This window comes from Pipistrellus kuhlii, unplaced genomic scaffold (assembly GCF_014108245.1).
Source record: "Pipistrellus kuhlii isolate mPipKuh1 unplaced genomic scaffold, mPipKuh1.p scaffold_m20_p_37, whole genome shotgun sequence".
In the NCBI taxonomy this organism is placed as follows: domain Eukaryota; kingdom Metazoa; phylum Chordata; class Mammalia; order Chiroptera; family Vespertilionidae; genus Pipistrellus; species Pipistrellus kuhlii.
The window spans coordinates 2,191,795-2,201,038 of NW_023425537.1; positions in this window are offsets into that span (position 1 = coordinate 2,191,795).

Consider the following 9,244-nt stretch of genomic DNA (forward strand, 5'->3'; position numbering starts at 1 on the left):
CTCATTTATCCCCAATTCCCTTACCTTTCACAGGAAACTGCCATCAAAGACAAATGTACTTGTAAGGTATTACACATCCCTTTTATTAGCCTAAGATGTCATAGTCTCATTGAAACATGGGGAAGGTTATTGGACTCCTTGAATCCAGTAGTCAGGGAAACCAATGATAGAGGCTGACAACCATGATGCATGTTGAGAATTCTGTCTTTATGTTTTTCTCTAGCTCAGACTGTATCAATCCACTGAGCCATTTTAAGGATTTGAATTACTTTGCCAATATTTACTTGAGATGCAACTCGAAGCTACAAGCCGATTAGGAAGCTGGGAGGAGAAGATGAGGAACATTTATTGAGCTAAATACATTGGCAGCAACTCAACCCACGAGAGGAAGATAAAAATAAGTGAAAATAAACAATTAGTAATGGCTGTCATTTAGCTCACAAATGCAGTGTGTGTTTTCTTGAGCTGAATAGGAAACAGTCTATAACTGCCTGTACACATGTCAGCTCGGAAAGGGAATAGATGTTTTCTAGGGCTGAACAGTGCGAACATTAAAAATAATTGTGTAGCAGAAAGAAATGATCTTGCAAGCATTCTTTGGTAGAGAGGACCATGAGGTGTCTCCTAGGCATGAAATCCTAGTCTTCCAAAAATTCTGGGACTCATAGGACATTAGATATTAAAAAGTGATAAAGGATTTCTTTTCATTGTTGATGTGTTCTTTTGATGAATATGGCTATAATAGGAACTTAACAGGAGGCCCTAAAGTTCCATGGAACTCTAACTTCGCTGAAATAAATGGAGAGGGATATGGTCCAGAGTGATTGGCTGAGGTGGACTTCATGTCCTCTAGGAAAATAGAAGTCATGAGTTCTCTACGTCTGGAATTGGAAATTGGTAAAAAAAAAAAAAAAAAAAAAAAAAAAAAAAAAAAAATTGTAAGAAATAATTTCTACCTTAGCCTAGCAGGTAGCTGTAGTAACCCCAATTATTATGCCAGGATGGGATCTTCATCCAGGAAAGAAAAATAGAGAAGAGGCAGGGTTGAGCCAAGCAGTGTTTTCTTCAGAACTTGGGGTGCCCATTGGGACAAAATAGCCAACTTAGAGTCCAGGGTACTTTTTAAGGAGAAGTGAAGGTGGAGGTGAAAAAGTGGGCATACTGATTCCACACAAAAAAATGAATTTTGACACAGACCTGACACCCTTTACAAAAATCCCCTCAAAGCATGTCATAGATCTTATTGCAAAACACAACACTGTAAAACTCCTAGAAAATATCATAGGAGAGAATCTAGATAACTTTGAGTATGACGATGTCATTTTAGATACACTAAAGACACAATACATGAAAGAAATAATTGATAACTTGGACTCAAAACTGAAAACTGCTCTGCAAAGGACACTGTCAAAACAATTAGAAGACAAGTCACATCTGATACAAGATTGTTATTCAAAAATATGCAAAGATCCCTTAAAATTCAACAATAAAAACTTAATTTAAAAATTAGGCAAAGGATATGAACAACAGACACCTCACCAAAGAAGATATTCAGATGGTATTAAGCATATGAAAAGATGTTTTATGTCATAAGCTGTTAGGGAAATGCTAATAACAATGACATACCACTGCATACCTATTAGAATGGTCAAAATTTGGCATGCTGATAACATCCATGTTCCTGAAGAGGTGGAGCAACATTGCTGGTGGGGAATGCAAAATGATTCAGCCACTTTAGAAACAGTTTATTGATTTATTACAAAATGATCATGCTTTTACTGTATGTTCCAGCAGTCATGTATGTACTTGACATTTACCCGAAAGAGCCACATACTTATGTGCACACAAAACCCTGCGTATGGGTGTGTACAACAGCTTTGTTCATGATTGCCAAAACTTGGGATCAACCAAGATGTCCTTGAGTTGGTGCATGAATAGATAAACTCTGACATTGAATGTACAGTATTATTTAGTGCTCAGAAGAAATGAGCTGTGAAGCCATGAAAAGACATGAGGGAAATTTATATGCATATTACAAGTGAAAGAAGTTAATTTGAAAAGGCTATGTACAACAGGATTCTAATTAGATGACATTCTGGAAGAGGCAAAACTATGGAGCCAGTAAAAAGATCAGTGATTGTCAGCAGTGAGGGTAGGGTAGGTAGCAGAATAGTGGGACACAAAGGAATTTAGGACAATGAAAATACTTGTATGATATTGTAGTGATGAATACAAGTCATTATACTTTTGTAAACCACCAAGAGTCAGCCCTAAGCTAATACATGCACTTTGGATGGTTATGTCTCAGTGTAGGTACCATTTTGGTAAATGATGTGCATGATGGGGTAAACTATGACCATGTGTGGGCAAGGGGCATATGGGAAATCTCTGTGCCTCCCTCTCAATTTTGTTATGAACCTAAAACTACTCTAAAAATTATTTTTTAAAAAGAAAGGATATCACACATTTTAATTCGCAACTCTTGTTTCAGGATCTACAAAAATGATGACTGTTTGAGGTCCCTGGCACAGCACACATTTATAGATATACAAGTAAGTTAACATCCTCACTTTCTGACAGCTTACAAATTGGGTTGAAAAAATGGACAACGAATTATGTTGTAAGGATTCTGAACTATAGACTACAGTGTTCTTCCTAGTTGGGTGACATTTTAAAAAAACAAGTGATAAAACTTCTATTTCCAGACAGTTTCCAAGGAAATAGTTCTGAGATGACTCCTGGGTTGGTTTATGTCAAAATTCACTGTTTTAAACAATTTTTCTTCCTGAGGAGGCAAGTAATAAATATAACTCCAAAAGTTTCCTTTTTTGTTTTTTTCTTAATATATCATATTTTTATTGAGCTTTTTAAACTCCCCAAGTTGACAAACCAACAGTTGTATTTTCCCTATAAATAAACCAGAGGGATTGAATAATTGGAATAAATATTTTAGTTAGATATTGTAATAAACCTCCCTTTTTGTTCAAGCTGATTATCGGCACTTACGGGTCAAAAAGTTTTCATAGACATATGAATTTCTATCACAAAACTTTCCTAAGTCCACTATCTTTTTCTCCAGTCAATTCATGAGGTCTGACATCTTACCTATCAGGTATTTCTTTTTTTCCTTAAGTCTTTTATTTATTGATTGATTTTAAAGAGAGGATGAGAGGGAGGGAGCAAGAAACACATCAATTTGTTGTTCCACTTATTTATGCATTCATTGGTTGATTCTCGTACATGTCTTGGTCAGGGATTGAACCCACAACCTTGATGTATTGGGTTGCCCTCTAACCAACTGAGCTACACCAGCCAGGGCCAGCAGGTGGATATTTCAATAAAAGCAATGAAAATGTGCGGATGGTATTTAACCATCATAGGTCATTCAGAAAATGGCTTTTTTGGTTGGTCTGATTTTGAGGCCCTGTGGCTTAAATAGTTTAAACATTCTTTTCCATGCATTTTAGATAGCTTTTTCTTAGCATTACATATTTTAAGCACAACCCACAGTATATGTAAACTTTTATATGTAAACTTGAATCCCTCTCACAATCCAGGACCCCTCAGGGGATGTCAGACTGCTGGTTTCAGCCTGATCCCCTGCAGGTCAGGCCAAGGGACCCCACCAGTGCACAAATGCATGCACTGGGCCTCTAGTATACATAGAAGATCTTTGGTTAATCTTGCCTTCCCTCCTCTCCCTTCCCCTCCGAGATTCCTCAAGCTATTCCATGTTTCCTGTGTGTTGAGCATCTGACTTCTGGTGGTCAATGTGCATCATAGCTACCAGTTGAATAGTTGCTTAGGCTTTTATATAGAGAGATTTTTGTATTTTTGATATAATGTTCTATATTATATCGTGTATCATATGTTTGTGTATCATATACACAAATATTTTTATTTTAAAAAATATTTTTAATTGATTTCAGAGAGGAAGGGAGAAAGAGAGAGAAAATAAGTGATCAACTGCTTCCTGCATGCCCTACACTGGTGATCGAGCCGACACCTTGATCTCCTGGTCCATATGTCAATGCTCAACCATTGAGCTACACTGGCTAGACCAAAAAACATTATTAAAGAAAAAAAGCACAAAAATAGAAACAAACCTCTTTCATATATATTTTTTTCACACCCCAATAGGTCATTTTCTATACCTAGAGAGATGTGGCAGCCGATTTGGAGACTGCTATATTAAAAGCTTGAATGGTAGAAATAAGCAAACCTATTCAAGTCCAGGTCTTTTTCTAATAACCATTATAATCTCTGACAAATTAGAATGGTTGGTTGATTAAATTAATTTACTTAAAGGACATCAAATTCTCAGCACTATTCCTAGAAATTAGAAAGAGCTTAACCAATATTAAGGTAGTGGTTGCGGTTATTATTATAATATTTGTCTCCAAAGCATATTAGACTTTTTGTTCATGTTTCTGCTGGGCTTCAGCCTCTCTCAGAGAAAACATTTTTTTTTTTTTCGTTAAGATTCGTCATCCTTGGGAAATGGGTACATTCTGCATTTGCAGCCTGACTGCTCCTGCAGTGTCCCTCCCGGTGACCTTGATGTTGTTCTGATCCCTCTGCCTTCCAGCAGCATTTGTGACTTAACCGTTTGCACTTGCAGGTTTGATCATGTGTATCCTGTGTGTGCATGTGTTTTTTTCTGCAAGAGACTTTTGGAGAAGAGAAAAACAGCGTTTATTCAATATACCTTCAGTTGCACCCCTTACACGAACTAATAAAATATATGTGTTCTTCATCAAATGTCTTACTCTAAGAGCATTCCCAAGATGACAGGATTCAGTTGGCTTGTGGGGTGGCGAGCCATCTATGAGGATCAAGGCTGTGGGTAAGGGCATGGCATTCTTATGGCTTTCTTCTCTGTCTCCCACACTTCTGGATTCTTATCAGGCATGATCAATGCACCTCCCCTCCCTTTATTTCCTTATAAATGTAATATTCCTTCACTTTTAACTAACACTTCCATAACAGTTTGCAGTTTGGTGAGTGCTTTTCCGTTTGTGGCTGGAGTTGCATCAAGTCCATTGAATGGCCGCGGCATGATTCAGTGGGAAGAGAGAGTGTTGGCCTTTTGCTGCTTGAGCCTCTGAAATCTGTATTCCTTTGTGTTTTCAGACTACCACTTCCTGCTTTAACCCCCACCCCCTCAGGCACTCACACACCCCTACTCAGGACAGTCAGGTGTAAAATTAGAAAAAGACTAACTAATATAAGCATAGAAAATGTAAGGCAACATTTCTAAAAATAATTCTTGTAACAGAGGCTGTCCACTTGGAAACCACCAAGAGGGTGTTAAGTCCTCTTCAGACTGGATTTCTCAATCGCTCTTCCCCGGAGCTGCCGTTAGCTGCCCACTGGGCCTGGCATTTCTCAATACCTTCCATGGGTTACTTCACTGTGATTTTATAAGATTGCCCAACGGGGGATGCAGGTTTCCTTTCATATTACTGATAAGCATACATTCCCACTACACTTCCCCCATGGCCAAGTCCTTCCTCTTACTGTCACTGTTTGCTTCTACCCACCGTGTAGGGCCAGCCCTGGGCTGCGGCCACCTTGTGAAATGTGTGAAGTGTCCTTCAGGCTTCCCCAGCTTCCGGCCCTCGTCTTTTGCTGCTCGAGTTGTCACGTAGGAGAAGGATTAGGCCTGTTCCCCCTATCTCCCAATGATTAAAACTAGGTCAGGCTGGGGAGAAGTGGTAGATAGGAAGAGAGAATTTAGGTTAGAATGAGAAAAACTTGTTTACTGACAAAACCTGCCCAAGAAGACGACAATGAACTTGGGGGAGGACACAAAACACTGTCTGGGTGACCACTGGAAGGATGGCTGGGGAGGGTGTATGCTGGTAGGTGTCGCGAAGTGATGGTCAATTTGCCCGAGGGTGTCTTTCTAGTCTGCCCGGCTCTGAATTTTGCCCAGCTCTTCTTCTCTTTTTCTTATCAAGATTCTGTAGAAACTTTTTCCAAAAGGCAGATTTATGGGGGGGAAGGGGGGAGGGGGGCGGGGAAGCTATACAACTGTTGTATTTAAGTAATCCAAAAGCACACATTTCCAATGGTGGGATTCAGACATCAGGCGTGAGCATTTTGCTTGTTTCTTACAAGACATTTTTTTTTTCTTTCTTCTGTATGTTGCAGCCAAGGAAGAGAGCCCTGGTCTTGGAGACTATTGCTTCTTCCATCACAGTCCAGGGAAATTCAGAAGAGTTTGGAAACCATTTTGATTCTCACGTAAAAGTTTGTATCAATTGAAGTACATGCTGCATCTTGCTATGAAAGGTCAACAAGAGAAAATGGCTTTCCAGCCCTCCCCTCTTTGGGGGTTGCTGCTGTTTCATCCAGGCCCCGAAAGCAGGAAACGGGAGGGTGGCAACAGCCCGGGCTCCCGACAGCTGCAGGCCGAGATAACCACCGCTGGTTCCCAGGAAGCCCCGTGGGAATCAGTACACCGAGTAGAATTAAATGAGAAAGTCTGGATCTCGCTAGTATCTACCTAGAGTCACAGAATGCCAGATTTTCTGTTCTCTTTCACGGTTTTTAAATTTTTAATTCATCAACTTATTCCTTTTTTGCCCCTGCTAGCTCAAAAACAAAGGAGGCAACGTTTCCTCTGAGCACTAGCACCTTTGCACTGTTCCTCCTGGTAATGTTGATAGTGGTATTGGCCTCCATCACTCAACCATAAGTAGACAAATGAAACAGGACATCTAATAACATTGGCTAAAATCGGTGTTTCTAGGAGAGACAATTCTAAACTGTGGGTGGGGTGGTTAGAGAACTTGGAATATATGGCTTTTTTTTTATTTTTATTGAGCAATAGCATTTATGAATACTTTCCCAGGCCTGGCCAGGTAGCTCAGCTGGTTGGAACATCAGTCCAACTGCATTAGGGTTGTGGGTTTGACCTCCGGTCAGGGCACATACGAAAACCAACCAAGCAATGCATGAATAGGTAGAACAACAAGTCAATATTTTTCTCCTCTCTTTCTCACACACAAGTCAATAAATACAAAATTTTAAATGGAATACTTTTCCAATAAAACCATGATTTCCTAATATCAGCTACATATATATGTATACCTACTAGAATATATTTATATGTGTGTGTATATATGTTTGTGTGTATATACATATGTTTATATGTGTGTATATATGTTTGTGTGTGTGTGTGTATATATATATATATATATATATATATATATATATATATATATATATTAATGCATCAATGTAATATAAAACTGTCAAATATTCCTAGTGTGATAGTTCAAATGTAATGTGCACTTGTTTCATTGTCATCGGATTCTCTAAACACTCTCTCAGTACTCATTTCATGAACACAATACATGTTGATGTCGACGCTCTGTCTCCTGCTTTTTACTTAATTCACTTCATGATGGCTTCAAGCAGTTTCCTGAATGAGAGAGGACCATAAATATTTCATTGAGGCCCAATCATTATACCAAGTGCTTCCCGATCTTCTCTTTGAACTGGTTATTTCTTTGTTTTTCAGTGGAACATCATTAGGTCCGAGTGTGTGAAATGAAAGACATTTTCGGATGTTGACAGGCTATTTGGAATATTTTACACATCAGTTTAATCATGTTTTGTTCCTTTGCTTTTTTTTTTTTTTCCTGCAGGTTGCAGTAGAGAACATTACTTCTAATGTATTAGAGCTATTAAGAGAAACCAGTATTAATATTATTTGCACTCTGTATCAACCCTAAAGTCTGTTGAGTGGACAATTATCTATATCATAAAAATCTCATGGCTGTGACATCATCACAGGGTCACGACCAAATGTCAAAAGGCCCCTCCTGAACATCATATGATTTCTTCATGGGAACAAGTAAGTGTTGCCCTATTCAATTCTTATCTCCCAATGAAGGTCAATGTAAGAGCTCCTGAGAAGGAAAGGTGAAGGCAGGAAACTATTCTTATCCCCGCCCACAACAGTCTTCAAAGTGGGCGGGGCTGCGTGAGCTGCGCATGTGCGGGTGGACAGGGACTTGACGCTGGGTCCAGTGGTGCACGGGGTCTGTGTCCTGTGTGAATTTGTGCCACGGGCCTCTAGTTTCTTGTATTTGTGTTCAAAACCTGCCCTAGCTAAAGACTCCTCTCTACTCTTGCTTTGTCACTGAGGAATAGTGCTTCATTCCAAGAAATTTCAAATTCAGTTTTTAGGAAAAAAAAATGTTCCAATATATTGGAATCTTGTCAATGAATTGTTCAGTATCACGAATATACTAACTTGAATCTTTTTAAATGTCAATTTGCAGTGATTTAAAATGATAGAGGCCACAACACATTGCAGAGAGATCACGAGAATTCTCGTGTTTTCTGTTCTCAGGCTTGTGGCCAATCACGAGAATTCTTTAAAAATGTGTTAGCTTGTAAGAACATGTAATAATTTCAAAATGCCATGGGTATTTAATTTTCAAGCGTGCCTTTAACATTTACGTAAAACATTTTTTGTTCTCATTCAATAGAAACTTATCTGGCCACTGTGTGAAGCTAGCAAAAAAACTACTGGTCCGCAGTGTATTCAAATGCAAATCCTAAATACTAGTCAGCATTCGTCCAAAATTAATGCCACCATCGGATGCCAACATGGAAGTCCAAGCAGCCAAAGTCGATTAAAAACACTTGTCAAATATCCATAAAGATATAGTTAGGAATTCCATGTGGATTAGTGATGTTCTGTTGAACAGGAAACGGGGCTTTTTATTATTCAAAAGCAAAGCTTAAGCCCTTAAGTCCCCAGGAGTCTGAAACGTCAGTCCCCAGGCAGAGCTGAAAGTCAAAGATCCAAGCTGCCATCTACAAAGTTCCAGGGCCCCACAGAGCAACTCCAGAGGCTCCTTAAATAACACGCGTCAAACCCTGCTTTACTGACACTGGCAAGGGCTTACAGAGAATCATCCAAACTCTGGGTGCCTGAGCCCCAGTGTTCTCTGCTTGCTCTCTCAGATCCCTTCTCTGCCCAATTGATTTCCTCTGGAGGACTTGCACTCTCGGGATGGCCAGGCCTCTCAGATCCTGCCCTCTGGCTCTGGGGTGACATTGCCCTGTGCCACTTGCCTGCTGGGCTGGCCCCCTCCCATGTGCCCTCCTCTTCCTGGGCTCTGTGACACAGCTTTCAACTCTCTCCTCTCCAGGTGTGGAGTGTTTAGAGCTGCCCTCCCTACTGGTGGGAGCCTCTCATCTGGGCACTTGGCCATCCCTG